Source organism: Canis lupus, chromosome X (assembly GCF_048164855.1).
Source record: "Canis lupus baileyi chromosome X, mCanLup2.hap1, whole genome shotgun sequence".
NCBI classification, from domain to species: Eukaryota; Metazoa; Chordata; class Mammalia; order Carnivora; family Canidae; genus Canis; species Canis lupus.
In genome coordinates, this window is record NC_132876.1 from 74,762,018 (window position 1) to 74,784,481 (window position 22,464).

A 22,464-nucleotide genomic window follows, 5' to 3' on the forward strand; every position below is an offset into this window, starting at 1 on the left:
GCCAAACTGTGGAAGGAGCCTCGGTGTCCATCGAAAGATGAATGGATAAAGAAGATGTGGTTTATGTATACAATGGAATATTCCTCAGCCATTAGAAACGGCATATACCCACCATTTGCTTCAACGTGGATGGAACTGGAGGGTATTATGCTGAGTGAAGTAAGTCAATCGGAGAAGGACAAACAGTGTATGTTCTCATTCATTTGGGGAATATAAATAACAGTGAAAGGGAATATAAGGGAAGGGAGAAGAAAAAGACTCCTAACTCTGGGAAACGAACTGAGGGTGGTGGAAGAGGAAGAGGGCGGGGGGTGGGGGTGAATGGGTGACGGGCACTGAGGGGGGCACTTGGCGGGATGAGCACTGGGTGTTATTCTGTATCTTGGTAAATAAAAATTAATTTATTTAAAAAAAATAAAAGTAAAAAGTAATAAAAGTAATAAAAAATTAATTTATTTAAAAAAAAATAAAGTTCCTGCTTCTCCGGGGCTGGGCTTTCCCCACCTATCCTTAACCAGGCTCCTCACGGAGCCCCTCCCCCCTTGATTCTTATTTATTTATTTATTTATTTTCAGCCTTCCTACCTTGTTAGATCTGAAACCCCTTCTCACTGTAGTGTTCCAGCTGTTCTCTCTAAATCTCAGGTTGAATTTGTAGGTTTTCAGGATGATTTGAAAGTAATCTAGGTAAGTTGATGGAGTCAGGTGAGTGAGGCACCTACTCCTCCACCGTCTTGCCCCCCCCTTAATCATTACTTTAAATTCTGAATCAGGAGTATTACCTATATCTGTTTCATTTAGATACCTAGCAATGATATTTTCTTGTTCCTTCTTTTAGGATGAATTTCTCCATGTGGCATTTTGTCTAAGTCTTTATCATCCTCTTTGTGCTAGGAAAGCCTGTTGTATTTCCCTGCTCCTGAGAGTAACATCTTTATGAAGAAGAGGTCATATATAATGTCCTGAGCCTGGTGCTTCAGGAATTGTCTCTTTTGTATGGTGTGTGTACTCTGCTTTTGTGTTATGGCTGCTCTATCCCTCAGGTCAGTCCTCTGTAGAGTTTTTTATTAACCTGCAGTGGGGCGTGTTTGGACCTTGGCCAGAGTGTGGTGAGTTTTAATTTAGATGGTCTGCTTGTTATAAAAGACACGATGCTATTTCCAGCAGTGCTGAAGCTTTGCAGAACTTTATGGTCAGTAGATGTGGTGTATGCTGGGGTTTGTCCTGGTCTTCTGGGATAGGAGCCCAGTGCAGTGGTTCTCAGACACACTTGCTTGAGAAAAGCAGTACCAGCAAAGTACAGGGGAGGCAGGGTTTGATATAAGCAATTTTGGCCTCCAGTGTTGGCCCTGTGCTATTTATTCAAGTTAGATTATGCTAAGGGACAAGGGAGGGAAATGGTGCCAGCCAGCTCCCTTGTCTTCAGAGAGGGGAATTCATGTTTGTTGCTGTCAGGGAAGCCTTCCTAGAAAAATGAATATATTTCCCTCCTGCATCCTAGGTGTTTTTCAGATCACTGCTTACACACTGTCTGTGTCTAGGTCACTTGCCTGTCTGGAGAAGTGCAGTGTACTTTGGGGTTATTCCATACAGGCCAGCTGAGTTTCAGAACTCTAAAACTTTAGAGACCTGGAATGACAGGGGCCCACACTGGTTTTCTGTGTGGGGTGGGGGGATATTTCACTGTGCTGGGATTGATGCAGATTTGACCCAGAAGGGCAGTTGCACCAGAGCTCAGGCATGTGGAATTTGGGACAAAGCAAGCAGCTTTGCTAAATGGCTAGTGTCTGGGTTAGCCACCCTCATCAGGTGGCTCTGTCCCTATGCTGAGTGGCAGGGGAGGGTAATATCTCTCACCAGCTCCTTTGTCCCCAGAGAGGCAATGCCACCTCTCTCAGATGTACTCCAAGAAGGGGAAACCATCTCTCCCAGTGTGTCTCAGGAGATCTTCAAATGGTGCTGTCTGCCCCCCGGGCTACAACCTGACTGCCTTCTCTACGGGAGCACTGCAATGTCCTCAGTGCTGTATACCAGCCACAATACCGACCTCTGAAACTCAAGTCTTTGAGCTCCGCTGGTTGAAAAAACTCACAGAAACCAGCCCCTCTTATTTTCCCAGTCAGTAGCTTTGGAGAAGGTTTTTCCTTGTGTGTCCCCTGTGTGCTTTTCTCTTTTCTCTCTCTCTCCTAGCTCCACAGATTCTGTTTCTTGATTTGCCTCTCTCTCTTTTTCCCCTTTGCCTATTTGTTTTGTGTATTAATTCCACATATGAGTGAAATCATGGTATTTGTCTTTCTCTGACTTATTTTGTTAGCATAATACACTCTAGCTCCATCCATTTCATTGCAAATGGCAAGATTTAATTCTTTTTGATGGCTTGGTAATATTCTATTATAAATTTTATGTAATTATATATTATATTAATTATATATGTATTATAATTCTTTATCCATTCATCAGTCAATGGACTTTTGGGCTCTTTCTATAATTTGGCCATGGTAGATAATGCTTCTATAAACACTAGGGTGCATTATTCGTTTGAATTAGTATTATTCTATTCTTTGGGTAAATACCTACTAGTGCAATTGTTGGATCATGGCATAGTTTCATTTTTCACTTTTTGGGGAACCTCCATACAATTTTTCAGAGTGGCTCCACCAGTTTGTATTCCCAGCAACAGTGCAAAGGGGTTCCCCATTCTCCACATCCTCACCAACACCTATTCTTTCTTGTGTTGATGGCTTTAGCCATCATCACAGGTGTGAGGTGATATCTTATTGTAGTTTTGATTTTTATTTTCCTGATGATGGGTGATATTATGCATCTTTTAATGTGTCTTTGGCCATTCATTGCCTTCTAGGACATTAGAAAAAATATCTTTGGAAAAAATATCTATTCATGTCTTCTGTCCACTTTTTAATTGGTTTGTTCAGTCGTTTTGGGTATTAAGATTTATAAGTTCTTTATATATCTTGGATACTGTCCCTTATTAGATACATCATTTGTAAATATCTTCTCCCATTCAATAGGTTGCCTTTTAATTTTGTTGATTATTTACATGGAAATAGATTTTAATTTCTCCTGGTTAGATTCCTAACCAGGAATTTCTGCATCATATGATAAGCATACATATAACTTTTTATGATATTGGAAACTATTTTCCAAAGTATTGTGGCACTTTCCATCACCAGAAGGAGTGTATGAAGATTTCACTTGCTCTATATCCGTGACACTTGGTAATCAAGTGTGTATAAAAGGACATTATTGCCATCAAAGTGGTGTGTAAAGTAGTAATTCTTTGTAGTTTACTGTAGTTAACTTGCATTTTCCTAATGAGTAATTCTTTTGAGCATCTTCTTCATGGGTTATTTGCCACCAATATATCTTTGCTGAAATACCTATTCGGATCTTTGGCCCATTTTTCAATTGTTTGTTAACTTACTGTGGATTTTTTATGTATTCTGGATACAAAACCTTTAGATACAGGCATCACAAAGATGGTTTCCCAATCTGTGATTTGTCTTTACATTCTCTTAACTGTCTTTTGAATTGCAGAACTTCTCAATAGTGATGAAGTCTAAATCATTAATACTTTCTTTTATGGATTGTATTTCTGTAAAAGAAATCTTTGCCTAAGAGAAATTCACAAAAATTTTCTTCTATGTTTATGTCACAAATATTTTCTTCTGAGTTTTCCTCCAGAAAGTTTATTTTTTAGGTTTTACACATAAGCCTATGATTCATTTTCACTTAATTGCTGTATATGATTCAGATTATGTCAAAATTATTTATTTGTTTATATTTTGCATGTGAATATACAGTTGTATCAGGACCAGTTTTGAAAAGGACATGTTCTCCATAGCATTGTTTCTACACCTTTCTCAGAAACCAGTTGTTCTTATGTTTGTAGGTTTATTTCTGGACTTTCTTTTTTACTTCATAGTTCCATTTGTCCATCTTTATGACAATATGTCAATGTTGCTTTTTAAATTTATTATTGAAGAATAATGAACATATAATGTTATATTAGCCTCAGGTATATAACAGAGTAATCCAATCATTTTGTACATTGTTAATTGTTCACCACTGTAAGTGTTGTCACCATCTGTCACCTACTATATTATTACAATATTATTGACTATATTTGTTGTGCTGTATTTTTCATCACAACTTATTTATTTTATAAGTAGATTTTGTACTTTTTAATACTTTTTATCTATTTCATCAGCTTCCTCCTCCACATTTCAGTGGTACCCACCAGTTCTCTATTTTTAATAATCCATTTCTGGTTTTTTATGTGTTTTATTTTTTGATCCCACATATGAGGAGAATCATATGGAATTTGTCTCTGACTGAATTATTCCACTTAGCTGAATGCCTTCTAGGTTCATCCATGTTGTCACAAATGGCAAGATCTCATTCTTTTTATGACAAGCAATGTTCCATTATATATTTATATACCACATTTTCTTTATGCATTCATCTATTGGTAGACATTTGCATTGCTGCCATTTCTATTGTAAATAAAACTCAATAAATACAGGGGGTGCATATATCTTTTTGAATTAGTGATTTTGTTCTTTGTGTAAATACCCAGTAGTGGAATTATTGGATCCTATGATATTTCAATTAATTTTTTTCAGGAAACTACAAACTTTTTCACAGTAGGTGTACCAATTTATATTACCAACAACAGTGCATGATGGGTTCCTTTTTCTCTACATTCTCACCAACGCTTATCTCTTGTCTTTTTGATTCTAGCCATTGTAACAGGTATAAGGTAGTATGTCATTTTGGTTTTGATTTGCATTTCCCTGATGATTAGTGTTATTGAGCTTCTTTTCATATGTGGGCTTTACAATGATATGTCTTTGTAAAAATGTCTATTCAGATTCTCTGCCATTTTTAATCAGACTATTTGCTTTTTATGTATATCTTGAGTTTTATATGCTCTTTATATCTTTTGAATATTAATCTTTTATCAGACATATAATTTTCAAATATCTTCTTTCACTTAGTAGTTTGCTTTTTCATTTCATTGATCGTTTCTTTTGCTTTTTATTTTGCTATCGTCCCAATAGATTATTTTTGCTTTTGTTTTCCTTGCCTGAAGAGACATATCTACAAATATGTTGCAAAGGCTGATATCCAAGAGATTATTACCTGTGTTTTCTTTTAGTTTTATGGTTTCAGATCTCACATTTAGATCTTTAATCGATTTTAAGTTTATCCTCTGTTCTTTTGTGGGCATAGAATGAGCTCATATATTCGTGCCTCTATGTATAAGTCCACCAATACTATTGGATTTGTGTCCCAGTGTTAAGACTTTATTTAACTTGTGCCTCCCTAAAAATCTTCTCTCCAAATATTGTCACTTTAGGGGTTAGGGTTTGAATACATGTATTTTAGAAGGACACAATGCATTCTGTACTTTCTACTCTATGCCCCCCCCACCCCGGCACATCCTTCTCATGTGCAAAAGTCATTCATTCCTTCCCATAATCCCAAATGTCTTAAGCCATTGCAGCATATATGCCCAGCCCAAAGTCTCATCTAAATATCATCTCAAGTAGGTTTGGGTGAAACTTGTGGTATGATTCATCCAGAGTCAAAATTTCTCTCCATCTGTGAAAGCAGACAAGTTATATTTCCCAAGTATAGTAGTATAACAGGTATAGGAAAAACATTCTCTTTTTTAAAAGGAGAAATCAGAAAGATTAGATTGGCAGTTCCCAATGAAGTGCTAAACCTAGCATGTTAAGTTCCATTACATTTATTTAAACCCAGTGTATTTAATATATTCATCACAAGGGTTCAAACAGAGACTTAATTTAAATTAGTAATTTAAAAAACAGAAACAAAACAAAAATGATACCACAGCTTCAGATACAGAGTCCTAGACAGAAATGAAGAGGACAGACCATGTAGGGAGAAAATAAAAAGACAACACAAGGAAAGAGGCTGGGCAGTCAAGGATCTTGGCTGGTGACCTGCTTTGAGTAGGTTTCTTGCAGTTACTTCTTAAAGGCTGTGGAGTTTTTCCAGAGCTCAGCAGCATGTGTGTTCAAACGACTATCAATGTTGGGTTCTCCTAGCAAGCTGTGGATGAACAGCAGGATGGTCCTGACGTCACAAGGGCAGACCGTTTGTCCTTCAGGATGTCCAAGCAGATGTTACCCTGGGTGTCCATGTTGGGGTGGTAGCAGGGTGTGAGGAACTTCATTGTGGGTGCGCTGTAAGGGTAGCTACTGGGGAACTCCAGAGAGAGCTTATACCTCAGGTCTTCATATACTGTGCCAGCTGCTCCGTAGATGGTCCCCACCCATTTGAAAAGGTTGTCTGATTCAGGAAAGGCAGAAATTCCTTTGTCACCAGACATCATGAGGGTCATCAGCTCCTGCTGCAGCCTCTTGCCCATGGGGCCCTGGGCGGTGCCCCCGCTGGAGTTGGCTCCTTTCCAGGTAGTGGTGACACTGGCGGCAGCTGGGTCTCAGTTCTGGGAGGCCATCCTGGCGGCGCAGGGAGGGAGGCAGGAACTTGGAGAGCACAACTGCAACTGTCTATATTACATTTTTAAGGCTCAAGAATCAATTTCTTTGGCTAGGTAATTTGAGCAGCATCACCCCTACAACTCCTTGTGGCAGCCACATCCTGACAGCTCTATGCAGTCACCTTTCTCCATGAGGCACTAGTCAAGTATCCTGGCCTATTGGAACTAAGTAGGGGAACCCATTCTTTGAAAATGAGGAGAAAACAGCCTTGCCCCCTGGGTCTATTAATTGTGGGCTTATGGTGGGAGTGGCAGCCCTAATGATCTCTGAATCATGTTCAGCATCATTCTTGCCTTTACTTGAAAGAAAAAACATGTTTGAACTAAATAATTCTATTGTCCTTTCCTGCAAAATCCCAGAGTTTGAAAAACTTTATATTTCTGCTTTCCTTTGTGCATACTGACAGTGTCTATGCTTGTATAATCACATTTGTATTCCTGATGTCTGCTGAGATACCTGATTAAAATAATAAGTAATCTCAGAGTGGTTTCCAGCCACATCGTTCATGTTCTTTCCATAACATGTTTATGTTATATATATTTTGCAATATAGATGGAATTAGAGTTTTCTAAATCTTCAAGTTCTGGTTCCTTTTTGCTTAATGATTCTTTCTGGTTCTTTCTCTCCTCTTGCATTTAACTATAAACAACAAGGAGAAACCATCCTCACCTTCAACATTTTTCTTAAAAATCTCTTCAGCTAAGTATTCAATGTCCTTGCTCACATTTACTACCTCGTAAAACACTAGAACAAAATTCAGCCAAATTCTTTGCCACTTTATAACATGGATTACCTTTCCTCCAGTTTCCAATAGCATGTTCCTCTTTTCTCTGTAAGAACTCATCAGAAACACCTTTAATGACCATATTTCTATCGGCAGTTCTTTCAATGCAAGATAGGCTTTTTAAGCACATGCCCTAAACATGTCCAGCCTCTACTCATCACCCATTTCCAAAGCCACTTGCACATTTTTAGGTATTTATTAAAGTAACACCCCCACTTTACAGTACAAAAAGCTGTTCAGTCTTCTACAACAAAATATCATAGACTGGATGGCTTAAACAGCAGACATTTATTTTCTCACTAATAAAGGCAGTTATGGTCAACATGCAGCAAACTAGCTTTCTGGTGGGGGCTCTCTTTCTGATTTGCAGTTGGCCACCTTGTTGCTATATTTTCACATGGCCTTTCCTCTGTGCATTCAGAGAGAGAGAGAGAGAGAGAGCAATCTCTGGTGTCTCTTTCTTATGAGCACACCAATCCAATTGGATTAGGGTACCATATTTATTATCTCATTAACTTTAATTTCTTCTCCAAAGGACCACAAGCTAAGTGCATTCACACTGCGAATTAGGGCTTCAACATGGGAACTTTTGAGAGACACAATTCAGTTTATAACTAAACCCTAAATTTTATATGTATTAAAAATATCCATTAAGAATGAGGAAAAAATTTAAGATATCCTCAGATGAAGAAAACGTAAGAAAATTTGTGAGTAGCATATCTACCCTAAAATAAAGGAATTTCCTTTTTAAAAAGGAAATAAAAGAGGAAAACATGAAATAACAGGACGGAGAAAAAATATGAGAAAGAGGAAAAATATAATAATATTTTTATAAATAAAAATAATAATAAAATACAGTACATTTTCCTTATCCTGTTTAGTTTTCTAAATTATTTCTGATGGTGGAAGCAATAATGTAGTGCTAATATGGTTTTCAATGTATGTAGAAGAAATATTTCAGATAGTTATAAATGGTAGAAGGTGAAGGGGCATAAAGGTAGGTAATGATTCTACTATCATACCAATAAAGTGATGACACAATAGACTACAAAATTATGAAATGTAATACTTAGAGCAACCACTAAAAAACTATAGAAAAAGATACACTTAAAAACAGTATAGATAAAATATAATTCTGGAATATAATGAATTAAGCACAGGACAGCAGCTAAAAGAAAACAGAATAAAAGATCAAATGGTAAACAAGAATGAATTGGTACATTTAAGCTCTAACTTATCAATAAGTACACTAAATATAATTGGCCTAAGTATAGTAATTAAAAACTGATGAGCCAAGAGAATTTTAAAAATGTGATCCATTTATATGTTATCTACAAAACACTCACTTCAAATATATAGATATATGTATGTTAAAAGTGCCATGAATGGAAGAAGATATATAATGAAAACATTAATCAGAAAAATAGGAACAGAAATATTAATATCAGATAAAGTAGAGTTCAGAGCAAAGAAAATTACTAGGTACATTTAGATACATAACATAATGACAAAGGTGTAAATCCACCAAGAAGACATAGTAATCCTAAGAGGGTATACACCAGACGAAAGAACTGCCAAATATGTGAAGCAAATCTGATAGGACCAAAGGCAAAAATAGATAAATCCAATTATAGTTGGAGCCTTTAACATTCCTCTATCATTAGAAAATCAGCAAAGGTATAGAACTTGACAACACCATCAGCAACAGGATCTCCTTAATATTTATAGAACACTTAACCCAAAGACAAGTTATATATTCAAGTGCCCATTAAATACATACCGAGACAAATAGGCCATATCTTGGGATATAAGATAATCCCCAACCAATTTAAAAGAATGTAAAATGGAGTGTGGTCTCTGACATTAATAAAATCAAACTCAAGAATATAGACATAGCAACTGGAAAAGGACAGACATTATATGGTCTCATTCATTTGGGGAATATAAAAATTAGTGAAAGGGAATAAAGGGAAAGGAGAGAAAATGAGTGAAAATATCAGTGAGGGTGACAAAACATGAGAGACACCTAACTCTGGGAAATGAACAAGGGGTAGTGGATGGGGAAGTGGGTGGGGGGTTGGGGTGACTGGGTGATGGGCACTGAGGGGGACACTTGGGATGAGCACTGGGTGTTATGCTATATGTTGGCAAATTGAACTCCAATAAAAAAAATTTTTTAAGTTAAAAAATAATATAACAGAACTCTTTATAAAATATTAGCAAATAGATTTCAACAATATATAAAAAGAATTATACACCATAATTAAGTGGGATTTATTCCAGAGATGCAAGGCTGGTTTGCTGCTAAAAAAGTCAATTTTGTTTGTCATATTAACAGACAAAAATCACATAATCATGTCAATTGATACAGATAAAGCATTTGGAAAAATTCAGTACATTTATGAGATCTCTTAGGAAACTAGGAATAAGGGAGAATTTTCTCAACATGATAAAGTGCACCCATAAAAACTTTCCAGGGAGCTAACATACTTTGTTGTGAAAGAATAAATGCTATCCTTTCAAGATCAGGGACAAGGGAGGGATGCCGATTCTCAGCACTGCTAGTCAGTATTAGCACTGGAGGCTCTAGACAGAACAATTAGTCAAAAAATAAGTAAAAATCATATAAATGAAAAGGAAGAAATAAAACTGTCTTTGTTTGCAGATAGCATAATTGTCATGTAAGAAATCCCAATAAATTGAAAACAACAAAACCTCCCAAAAAGTCCAGGATCTAATTAACTTATCAAGGCTATGTGGTATTGGCAAAGGGACAGACACATAGATAAATGGAACAACATTAAGAACAGACAAATTAGGGGGGGGGAATCCCTGGGTGGCTTAGCGGTTTAGCGCCTGTGCCTTTGGCCCAGGGCGTGATCCTGGGGTCCTGGGATCGAGTCCCATGTCGGGCTCCTTGCATGAAGCCTGCTTCTCCCTCTGCCTGTGTCTTTGCCTCTCTGTCTCTCTCGTCTCTGATGAATAAATAAATAAAATCTTAAAAAAAGAACAGACAAATTTGGAAGCCTAGGTGGCACAGGGTTGAGCCTTTGGCTCAGGGCATAATCCCAGACTCCAGAATTGAGTCATGAATTGGCTTTTTCCTCTGCCTATGTCTCTGCCTCTCTCTTTCTCAGACTCTCATGAGTAAATAAATACATCTTATTAAAAAACCGTGAGAAATCACGTGAGACCCACACAAGTATGGCCAACTGATTTTTGACAGAATTGCAAAAGTAATCCAACATTAGGACAGTCTTTACAACAAGTAGTGCTGGAACAATTGTATATACATAAGTAAGGAAAAAAGATAATCACAGCCTAAACCTCACACTTTATATAAAACTTAACTCAGAGTAGATTGTAGATATAAATGTAACCATAAAAATTTTTAAAGATAATATACGGAAAAACCTGCAGAACCTAGAGCTTGGTGAAGTCTTAGACCTGACACTAAGGCACTATCCATAAAAGATAAAATTGATGGATTGGATTTCATAATTTTTTATGCTAAAATAAAAACATGTTCTGCTAAAAACATGATTAAGATGATGAAAGACAGGGATACCTGGGTGGCTCAGCAGTTGAGCGTCTGCCTTCAGCTCAGGGCGTGATCCTGGGTCCAGGATCAAGTCCTGCATCAGGCTCTGCGAGGAGCCTACTTTTCCTTCTGCCTATATCTCTGCCTTTCTCTGTGTCTCTCATGAATAAATAATAAAATCTTTTAAAAAATGATGAAAGACAAAATACTGACTGGGAGAACATATTTGCAAACAACATAACTGACAAAGGACTCATGTCTAGGATATATAGATTCTCAAAACTCAACTGTTAGGAAAAAATATTCAATTAAAAATGAGTCAAAGACATACCCAGCCATTTTGTTACTTTTTTATTTGTTTTTATTGAAATTCAGTTTGCCAATGTATAGTGTAACACCCAGTGCTCATCCCATCAACTGCCCTCCTCAGTGCCCATCATGAAGTTACCCCAAATCCCTGACCACCACCCCTTCCACAACCCTTTGTTCATTTCCCAGAGGTAGGAGCCTCTCATGGTTTGTCTCCCTCTCTAATTTTCCCCACTCAGTTCCCCTCCTTTCCCTTATAATCCCTTTAACTATTTCTTCAATTCCCCATAGGACTGAAACCATAAGATGATTGTTCTTATCCATCTGACTTTTACTTCACTCAGCATACTATCCTCCAGTTTCATGCACGTTGAGGCAATGGTAGGTATTCGTCCTTTCTGAAGGCTGAGTAATATTCCATTGTGTGTGTGTGTGTGTGTGTGTGTATACATATATTACATCTTCTTTATCCATTCATCTGTCAAAGGACATCGTGGCTCCTTGCACAGTTTGGCTATTGTGGACATTGCTGCTATGAACATTGGGGTGCAGGTGTCCTGGTGTTTCATTACATCCATATGTTTGGGATAAATATCCAGTAGTGCAATTGCTGAGTCAAAGGGTAGCTCTATTTTTAACTCTTTGAGGAGCCTCCACACTGTTTTCCAGAGTGGCTGCATCAGTTTCCAGTCCCACAAACAGTGCAAGAGGGTTCCCCCTTCTCCACCTCCTTTCCAACATTTGTTTTCCCGTCTTGTTAAACTTTGCCGTTCTCACTGGTGTGAGGTGGTATCTCATTGTGGTTTTGATTTGCATTTCACTGAGAGCAAGTGATGCAGAGCATTGTCTTATGTGTTTATTGGCCATGTGTATGTCTTCCTTGATGAAATTTCTGTTCATGTCTTCTGCCCATTTCATGATTGGATTTTTTGCTTCTTGGGTGTTGAGTTTAGCAAGTTCTTTATAGATCTTGGATACTAGCCCTTTATCTGATATGTCATTTGCAAATATCTTCTCCCATTCTGTAGGTTGTCTTTTAGTTATGTTGACTATTTCTTTTACTGTACAGAAGCTTTTTATCCTGTTTAAGTCCCAATGCTTATTTTTCTCTTGTTTCCCTTGTCTTCATAGATGTATCTTGCAAGACGTTGCTGTGGCCAAGTTTAAAAAGGGTGTTGCCTGTGTTCTCCTCTAAGATTTTGATGGATTCTTGTCTCACATTTAGAACTTTCATCCATTTTGAGTTTACCTTTGGGTATGGTGTAAGAGAATGGTCTAGTTTGTTTCTTCTGCACGTGGCTGTCCAATTTTCGCAATACCGTTTATTGAAGAGACTGTCCTTTTTCCAGTAGGTATTCTTTCCTGCTTTGTCAAATATTAGTTGACCATAGAGTTGGTGCCCAATTCTGGGTTCTCTATTCTGTTCCATTAATCTATGTGTCTGTTTTTGTGCTACTACCATACTGTATTGATGATCACAGCTGTGTAATAGAGCTTGAAATCTGCCATTCTAATGCCCCTGGCATTGGTTTTCTTTTTCAATGTTCCTCTGGCTATTCAGGTCTTTTCTGATTACATACAAATCTTACGATTATTTGTTCCAACTCTCTGAAGAAAGTCCATGGTATTTTGATAAGGATTTCATTGAACGTGTAAATTGCCCAGAGTAGCATAGACATTTTCACAATATTAATTGTTCCAATCCATGAGCATGGAATATTTTTCCATCTCTTTCTATATTCCTAAATTTCTTTCAGAAGTGTTCTGTATGTTTTAGGGAATAGATCCTTTAACACTTTGGTTAGGTTTATTCCCAGGTATCATATGCTATTGGGTGCAATTTTAAATGATATTGATTCCTTAATTTGTCTTTTCAATCTCATTGTTACTGCACAGAAATGCAACTAAATTCTGTGCATTGATTTTGTATCCAGCTACAGTGCTGAATTGCTGTATGAGTTCTAGCAATCTTGGCGTGGAGATTTTTGGGTTTTCTATGTACAGTATCATGTCATCTGTAAAGAGAGAAGGTTTGACTTCTTCTTTACCAATTTGAATGCCTTTTATTTCTTTTGGTTGTTTGATGGTTGAGGCTAGGACTTCTAGCACTATGTTGAATAACAAATGGTGAGAGTGGTCATCCCTGTCGTGTTCCTGAACGTAGGGGAAATGTTCTCAGGGTTTCCCCATAGAGAATGATATTTGCTGTGGGCTTTTCATAAATGGCTTTTAAGATACTGAGGAATGTTTCCTGTATCACTACACTTTGAAGAGTTTTAATCAGGAATGCATGGTATATTTTGTCAAATGCTTTCTCTGCATCTATTGAGAGAATCACGTGGTTCTTGTTATTTCATTTGTTGATGTGATCTATCACATTGATTATTTTATGAGTGTTGAACCAACCTTGCATCCTGAGGATAAATCCCACTTAGACATGGTGAATAATCCTCTTAAAGTACTGTTGTATCTTATTGAGTAGTATTTTGCTGAGAATTTTTTCCATTTATGTTCATCAGGGATATTGGTCTATAATTCTCCCTTTTGGTGGGGTCTTTGCCTGGTTTTTGATTCAAGGTAATAGAGGCCTCATAAAAAAGAGTTTCTATGTATTCTGTCCTTCTATCCTTTGAAATAGATTTAGTAGAATAGGTGTTATTTTTTCTTTAAACATTTGATAGGGGAGACAGAACATAAAGACTCCTAACTCTGGGAAATGAACTAGGGGTGGTGGAAGGGGGAGGGGGCGGGGGGTGGGGGTGAATGGGTGATGGGCACTGAGGGGGGCACCTGACAGGATGAACACTGGGTGTTATTCTGTATGTTGGCAAATTGAACACCAATAAAAAATAAATTTATTATTTAAAAAAAACATTTGATAGAATTCCCCTTGGGAATCCATCTGGCCCTGGACTTTTGTGTCTTGGGAGGTTTTTGATAACTGCTTCAGGTTCATCTCTGGTTATTGGCCTGTTCAGGTTTTCTATTTCTTCCTGTTCCATTTTTGGTAGTTTGTGGTTTTCCAGAAATTCATCCATTTCTTCTAGATTGCATAATTTATTGGCATATAGCTACTCATAATGCTTTTTAAAAATCGTTTGTATTTCCTTGGTATTGGCTGTGATCTCTCTCTTTCATTCATGATTTTATTGAGTCTTTAAACTTCTTAATTAGGCTGGCTAGGGGTTTATCTATCTTATTAATTCTCTCAAAGAAGGAACTCCTGGTTTTGTTGATCTGTTCTACAGTTCTGCTGGTCTCTATTTCATTGAGTTCTGCTCTAATATTTATTATCTCTCTTCTTCTGCTTGGTGTTGGTTTTATTTGTTGTTCTTTCTCCAGTTACTTTAGGTGCGAGGTTAGCTTTTGTATTTGAGTTTTTTCCGATTTTTTGAGGGATGCTTGTTTTGCAATGCATTTCCCTCTTAGGATGACTTTTCCCAAAGTTTTTGAATGGTTGTATCTTCATTAGTTTCCATTAATCTTTTTAATTCTCTAATTTCCTGGTTGACCCATTCATCTTTTACTAGGATGCTCTTTAACCTCCATGTGTTTGAGCTTCTTCCAAATTTCTTCTTGCGATTGTGTTCTAGTTTCAAAGCATTATGGTCTGAAAATATGCAGGGGACAATCCCAATCTTTTGGTATTGGTTGAGACCTGACTTGTGACCCAGTGTGCAGTCTATTCTGGAGAAAGTTCCATGTGCAGTTGAGAACAATGTGTATTCATTTGAGTTTGAAATGGAAAGTTCTGTATATATTAGTGAAATCTTTTTTTCCAGTATATCATTTAAGGCCGTTGTTTCTTTTCTGGTGTTGTGCTTACAAAATCTGTCATTTGCAGAAAGTGCTGTGTTGAATTCTCTTATTGTTAGTGTCTTATTATCTAAGTATGTATTTATTTGATTATTAATTGACATACTTGGCAGCTCCCACATTAGGGGCATGTACATTCATAAGTGTTAGGTCTTCTTGTTGGATAGACCTTTTAGTATGATATAGTATCCCTCTTCATCTCTTACTAGTCTTTGCTATAAACTCTAATTCATCTGAAATGAGGATTGCTACCCCAGCTTTTTCTTGAAGACCACTTGAATGGTAAATGGTTCTCCACTTCTTCATTTTCAGCCTATAGGTGTCCTTAGATCTGAAAAGAGTCTCTTGTAGACAGCAAATAGATGAGAAGTCTTTTTTATCGAGTCTGAAACCCTGCACCTTTTGCTGGGATCATTTGACCCATTCACGATCAGACTTACTATTGAAAGATACGAATTTAGTGTCATCATAATACCTATTCAGTCCCTGTTTTTGTGGATTATTTCTTTGGGCTTCCTCTTTTTCTACTGGGTCCCTCTTATTATTTCTTGCAGAGCTAGTTTGGTGTTCACATATTCTTTTAGTTTCTGCCTATCTTGGAAGCTCTTTATCTCTCCTTCTATTCTGAATGACAGCCCCGCTGCATAAAGTATTCTTGGCTACATGTTCTTCTCATTTAGTACTCTGAATATATCATGCCAGCCCTTTCTTGCCTGCCAGATCTCTGTGGAGAGGTCTGCTGTTAATCTGATATTTCTCCCCATATAAGTTAAGAAGCTGTTGTTTCAAGCTGCTTTATGACTTTTCTCTTTATCTCGGAAATTTGCAAGTTTCACTCTTAAATGTCGAGGTGTTGAATGGTTTTTATCGATTTTTTTGGGGGTCCCTCTCTATATCTTGTACCTGAATGCCTGCTTCCTTCCCCAGATTAGCGAAGTTCTCAGATATGATTTGTTGAAGTATACCTTGTGGTCCTCTGTCTGCTGTCTGTCTGTCTCTCTCACTCTCTCAGCCTCTTCTGGAATCTCAATAAAACCTATATTCTTCCTTCTCAAGATATCATTTATTTCCCTAAACCTTTCCTCTGGGCTTTTAATTGTTTTTCTCTTTTTTCCTCAGCTTCCTTCCTTACCATCAACTTGTCTTCTATGTAACTCACTCTCTTTTCCACCTCATTAACCCTAGCTGTTAGAACATCCCATTTGAGTTGGATCTCATTTAATCTATTTTTAATTTCAGCCTCATTAGACCTCAACTCTGCAGTAACGAATTCTGTAGTACCCATTCTCATTGCCGGGGTAGGATCTCATTGTGGTTTTGATTTGTATTTCCCTGATGGCAAGTGATGCAGAGCATTTTCTCATGTGCATGTTGGCCATGTGTCTGTCTTCCTCTGTGAGATTTCTGCTCATGTCTTTTGCCCATTTCATGATTGGGTTGTTTCTTTGCTGTTGAGTTTAAGAAGTTCTTTATAGATCTTGGAAACTAGCCCTTTATCTGATACGTCATTTGCAAATATCTTCTCCCATTCTGTAGGTTGTCTTTTAGTTTTGTTGACTGTATCCTTTGCTGTGCAAAAGCATCTTATCTTGATGAAGTTCCAATAGTTCATTTTTGCTTTTCTTTCTTTTGCCTTCGGGGATGTATCTTGCAAGAAGTTACTGTGGGCGAGTTCAAAAAGGGTGTTGCCTGTGTTCTCTTCTAGGATTTTGACGGAATCTTTTCTCACATTTAGATCTTTCATCCATTTTGAGTTTATCTTTGTGTATGGTGAAAGAGAGTGGTCTAGTTTCATTCTTCTGCATGTGGATGTCCAATTTTCCCAGCACCATCTATTGAAGAGACTGTCTTTCTTCCAATGGATAGTCTTTCCTCCTTTGTTGAATATTAGTTGACCATAAAGTTCAGGGTCCACTTCTGGGTTCTCTATTCTGTTCCATTGATCTATGTGTCTGTTTTTGTGCCAGTACCACAGTGTCTTGATGACCACAGCTTTGTAGTACAACCTGAAATCTGGCATTGTGATGCCCCCAGATATGGTTTTCTTTTTTAAAATTCCCCTGGCTATTCGGGGTCTTTTCTGATTCCACACAAATCTTAAAATAATTTGTTCTAACTCTCTGAAGAAAGTCCATGGTATTTTGATAGGGATTGCATTAAACGTGTAAATTGCCCTGGGTAACACTGACATTTTCACAATATTAATTCTGCCAATCCATGAGCATGGAATATTTTCCCATCTCTCTGTGTCTTCCTTAATTTCTTTCAGAAGTGTTCTGTAGTTTTTAGGGTATAGATCCTTTACCTCTTTGGTTAGGTTTATTCCTAGGTATCTTATGCTTTTGGGTGCAATTGTAAATGGGATTGACTCCTTAATTTCTCTTTCTTCAGTCTCCTTGTTAGTGTATAGAAATGCCACTGACTTCTGGGCATTGATTTTGTATCCTGCCACACTGCATTTGCTGTATGAGTTCTAGCAATCTTGGAGTAGAGTCTTTTGGGTTTTCTATGTAGAGCATCATGTCATCAGCGAAGAGGGAGAGTATGACTTCTTCTTTGCCAATTTGAATGCCTTTAATGTCTTTCTTTTGTGTGATTGCTGAGGCTAGGACTTCTAGTACTATGTTGAATAGCAGTGGTGAGAGTGGACATCCCTGTCTTGTTCCTGATCTTAGGGGAAAGGCTCCCAGCATTTCCCCATTGAGAATGATATTTGCTGTGGGCTTTTTGTAGATGGCTTTTAAGATGTTGAGGAATATTTCCTCTATGCTTACACTCTGAAGAGTTTTGATCAGGAATGGATGCTGTATTTTGTCAAATGCTTTCTCTTCATCTATTGAGAGGATCATATGGTTCTTCGTTTTTCTCTTGCTGATATGATGAGTCACATTGATTGTTTTATGAGTGTTGAACCAGCTTTGTGTCCCAGGAATAAATCCTGCTTGGTCATGGTGAATAATTTTCTTAATGTACTGTTGGCTCCTATTGGCTAGTATCTTGTTGAGAATTTTTGCATCCATGTTCATCAGGGATATTTGTCTATAATTCTCCTTTTTGGTGGTGTCTTTGTCTGGTTTTGGAATTAAGGTGATGCTGGCCTCATAGAACGAATTTGGAAGTACTCCATCTCTTTCTATCTTTCCAAACAGCTTTAGTAGAATAGGTATGGTTTCTTCTTTTTTTTTTTTTTTTTTTTTTGGTATGGTTTCTTCTTTAAAAATTTGATAGAATTCCCTTGGGAAGCCATCTGGCCCTGGACTTTTGTGTCTTGGGAGGTTTTTGATGACTGCTTCAATTTCCACCCTGTTTATTGGCCTGTTCAGGTTTTCTATTTCTTCCTGTTCCAGTTTTAGTAGTTTGTGGCTTTCTAGAGCTGCATCCATTTCTTCTAGATTGCCTATTTTATTGGCGTATAGCTGTTCATAATATGTTTTTAAAATCGTTTGTATTTCCTTGGTGTTGGTAGTGATCTCTCGTTTCTCATTCATGATTTTATTAATTTGAGTCTTCTCTGTCTTCTTTTTAATAAGGCTGGCTAATGGTTTATCTATCTTATTAATTCTTTCAAAGAACCAACTCCTGGTTTTGTTGATCTGTTCCACAGTTCTTCTGATCTCAATTTCGTTGTGTGTTCTAATCTTTATTAACTCTCTTCTTCTGCTCGGTGTAGGATCTACTTGCTGTTTTTTCTCTATCTCCTTTAGGTGTAAGGTTAGCATTTGTATTTGAGTTCTTTCCAGTTTTTGAATGGATGCTTGTATTGCTATGTATTTCCCCCTCAGGACTTCTTTTGCTGTATACCAAAGATTTTGAAGAGTTGTATCTTCATTCTCATTAGTTTCCATGAATCTTTTTAATTCTTCCTTAATTTCCTGGTTGACCCTTTCATCTTTTAGCAAGATGGTCCTTAACCTCCACGTGTTTGAGGTCCTTCCAAACTTCTTGTTGTGATTTAGTTCTAATTTGAAGGCATTATGGTCTGAGAATATACAGGGCACAATCCCAATCTTTTGGTATCGGTTCAGAACTGATTTGTGACCCAGTATTGGGTCTATTCTGGAAAAACTTCCATGTGCACTTGAGAAGAATGTGTATTCAGTTAAGTTTGGATGTAAAGTTCTGTAGATCTCTGTGAAATCCATCTGGTCCAGTGTATCATTTAAAGCTCTCATTTCTTTGGAGATGTTGTGCTTAGAAGACCTATCGAGTGAAGATAGCGCTAGATTGAAGTCACCAAGTATAAGTGTATTATTATCTAAGTATGTCTTAATTTTGGTTATTAATTGATTGATATATTTGGCAGCTCCCACATTCGGGGCATATATATTGATGATTGTTAAATCCTCTTCTTGGATAGTTCCTTTAAGTATGATATAGTGCCCCTCTTCATCTCTCACTACAGTCTTCGGGGTAAATTTTAGTTTATCTGATATAAGGATGGGTACCCCTGCTTTCTTTTCAGGACCATTTGAATGGTAAATGGTTCTCCAACCTTTTATTTTTAGGCTGTAGGTCTCCTTCTGTCTAAAATGAGTCTCTTGTAGACAGCAAATAGATGGGTCCTGCTTTTTTATCCAGTTAACACCCTGCCCCTTTTGGTGGGGTCATTAAGCCCATTCACGTTCAGAGTTACTATTGAAAGATAGGAGTTGAGTGTCATCATGATACCTGTTCAGTCCCTGTTTTTGTGGATTGTTCCATTGGACTTCTTCTTAAAGGGGAATTTTAAGAGTCCTCCTTAAAATTTCTTGCAGAGCTGGTTTGGAGATCACATATTCTTTCAGTTCCTGCCTGTCTTGAAAGCTCTTTATCTCTCCTTCCATTCTGAATGAGAGCCTTGCTGGAAAAACTATTCTTGTTTGCATATTTTTCTCAATTAGGACCCTGAATATATCCTGCCAGCCCTTTCTGGCCTGCCAGGTCTCTGTGGAGAGGTCTGCTGTTACCCTAATACTCCTCCCCATATAAGTTAGGGATTTCTTGTCTCTTGCTGCTTTAAGGATCTTCTCTTTATCTTTGGAATTTGCAAGCTTCACTATTAAATGTCAAGGTGTTCAATGGTTTTTTTGATTTTAGGGGGAGATCTCTCTATTTCCTGGATCTGAATGCCTGTTTTCCTTACCAGATTAGGAAATTTTTCAGCTATGATTTGTTCAAATACATATTCTGGACCTCTGTCTCTTTCGGCGCCTCAGGAATCCCAATTAAACGTAGGTTTTTCTTCCTCAGGCTGTCATTTATTTCCCTTAATCTATCCTCATGGTCTTTCAATTGTTTGTCTCTTTTTTCCTCAGTTTCCCTCTTTGCCATCAACTTGTCTTCTATGTCTCTCACTCGTTCTTCCACCTCGTTAACCCTCATCGTTAGGACCTCTAGTTTGCATTGCATCTCATTCAATTGATTTTTAATTTCTGTCTGATTAGATCTAAATTCTGCAGTCATGAAGTCTCTTGAGTCCTTTATGCTTTTTTCTAGAGCCACCAGTAGCTTTATAATAGTGATTCTGAATTGGCTTTCTGACATTGAATTGTAATCCAAATTTTGTAACTGGAGAGAGGACTGTTTCTGATTCTTTCTTTTGAGGTGAGGTTTTCCTTGTAGTCTTTTTGCTCAGTACAGAGTGGCCAAAAACAAGTTGCATTGGGAAAAGAGGAAAAAGAGAGAAGAGAAAGAAGAAAAGGAAATGAAAATAGAAAAAAGAGGAAAAAAAGAAAAGAATGTGAAGAAAAAGAGAAAAAAAGAGAAAAAAGGGGGGGAAGCAAACAGAAATCAAAAAGAAAAAAAAAACAAGGGGTAGTATCCTCTGATTCTGTATACTGTAAGTTCCTTGACTTCCCCTGGAACTTTCCTGTGCTGCTCGGTTAATAATTTGTTTTTTGCCTGTCTAGCTGGTCTTCTGGGTTTTGAGCCTTTTGTGCTGATTGTCAGGTGTTAGCACTTGGGGGAGCTGCTCAGCCCCCTGCCTGGTGCAGGGCTCAGTGAGTGATTTTTAAGCTGCTTATCAGGTGAGGCCACTGTGAGGCTCAGTGGGGTTGTTTACCCTGTGAGGCCCCAGGAGGAACAACCACAATGGTGGCGGCCAGCTCTGGATTCCTGGATTCAGCTCAGGCAGTAACTACCTAGCTCTCAGTCTGCAGGGGCCTGGATGCTCCCAGGACGGGCCGCTAATCTGCTCAGCTTGGGGTAGGAACGTTCTTGCTGTTCTGTGCCCTCCTGGCCTCTGCCTGTTCCAGGGGGGAGGCCGGATCCTGGGCTGTGTCCCCGTTTCCCTGTGATCCCGGGCCTGCACTGTTGATTTCGCGCTCCTGGGCCACAACGCCCCCTGTCCGCGGAGCCACCGCCTGAGCCCCTCCGAGCTGCTCCCAGGGCAGCCCCCTCCGCGCGGAGCCTCTTCCTCTGCCGAAGCAGCCCCCGAGCCACTCCCGGGGCCACGCAGCCTCCTCCTGCGCGGAGCCTCTGCCGGAGCCGCCTCCGAGCTGTTCCCGGGTCCAGCCGTGCGAGAGCTGCAGCCCTTTAGGGAGCCCGGCACGCTCTCCCTGGGGCGCTGGTGCTCTGTTAGTGTCCCAGGGAGCCTGAGGGCATCCCCGCCCTTCCTGGGGTCCTGCTCTAACTCCCTGCGAGAGCCTTTCCACCCGGGAAGATTGGTGAAGCTCCCGCTTCTCCAGGATGGGGCTTTCCTGTCCTGGGGACACTCGCCCCGGCCTTGGCCCGGCTCTACTTGGGGCCCCTTCCTCTTGGATGTCTTTTGTTTCTTTATTTCTTTTTTCCCCGGTCTTCCTACCTTGATAGAAGTGTGAACTCTTCTCACTGTAGCATTCCAGCTGTTCTCTCTTTAAATCTCAGGCCGAATTCGTAGATTTTCAGGATGATTTGGAAGTTATCTAGGTAATTTGTTGGGGACAGGTGACTTGGGGACCCTACTCTTCCGTCATCTTGCCCCGCCTCCCTGCCCCTCGTTTTATAGTGACTCCAGGAATCTTGCGGCTTCACTGCTCCTCCTGTAATTCTGTCAGATTACTCTGTTAAGTACTTTTCTGTCCTGCAAAATCCGATGCAGATTTTTAAAGTTCCAGCTTCTCCAGGGCTGGGGTCTCCTGCCCTGGAGGCTTTTGCCTCACTGCTTTTGCCCAGCTAGTTGTTGTTCCCCTCCCCCACTTTTTTTTTGTTTTGCTTTCATACCTTGTTAGAAGCAAAAATCTCTCCAAGACTGAGAGAAGTAAAGTGAGATAATCAGATTTTGTCCCTCTCCTGATGCTTGAAATACTACAATGATTCCCCCTTCTCCTAAGGATAAAAGTCCTAACTCCTCATCTCAATCCCCAGGCCATATTCTGGCATCCTCTTAATTTCATCTCAGGCCTCCTCCCTCATATAGTAAATGCTCCAGCCACACTGACCTTTGTTTAATTCATCTAATGTGCCATTTTCTTTTCTGTGCCAAGGCAATTAATTGCTCCTGCTATT

General features: G+C 38.6%; 1 protein-coding gene and 1 pseudogene across 2 annotated transcripts in view; one reads left to right on the plus strand and one right to left on the minus strand.

Moving 5' to 3' along the window:
- The window catches only part of ZC4H2 (zinc finger C4H2-type containing), a 61,721-nt gene that overhangs the window by 30,720 nt on the left and 8,537 nt on the right, over positions 1-22,464 (plus strand). The gene's annotated exons all lie outside the window — the stretch shown is intronic.
- On the minus strand, positions 5,969-6,507 carry LOC140627504 (ubiquitin-conjugating enzyme E2 C-like; annotated as a pseudogene).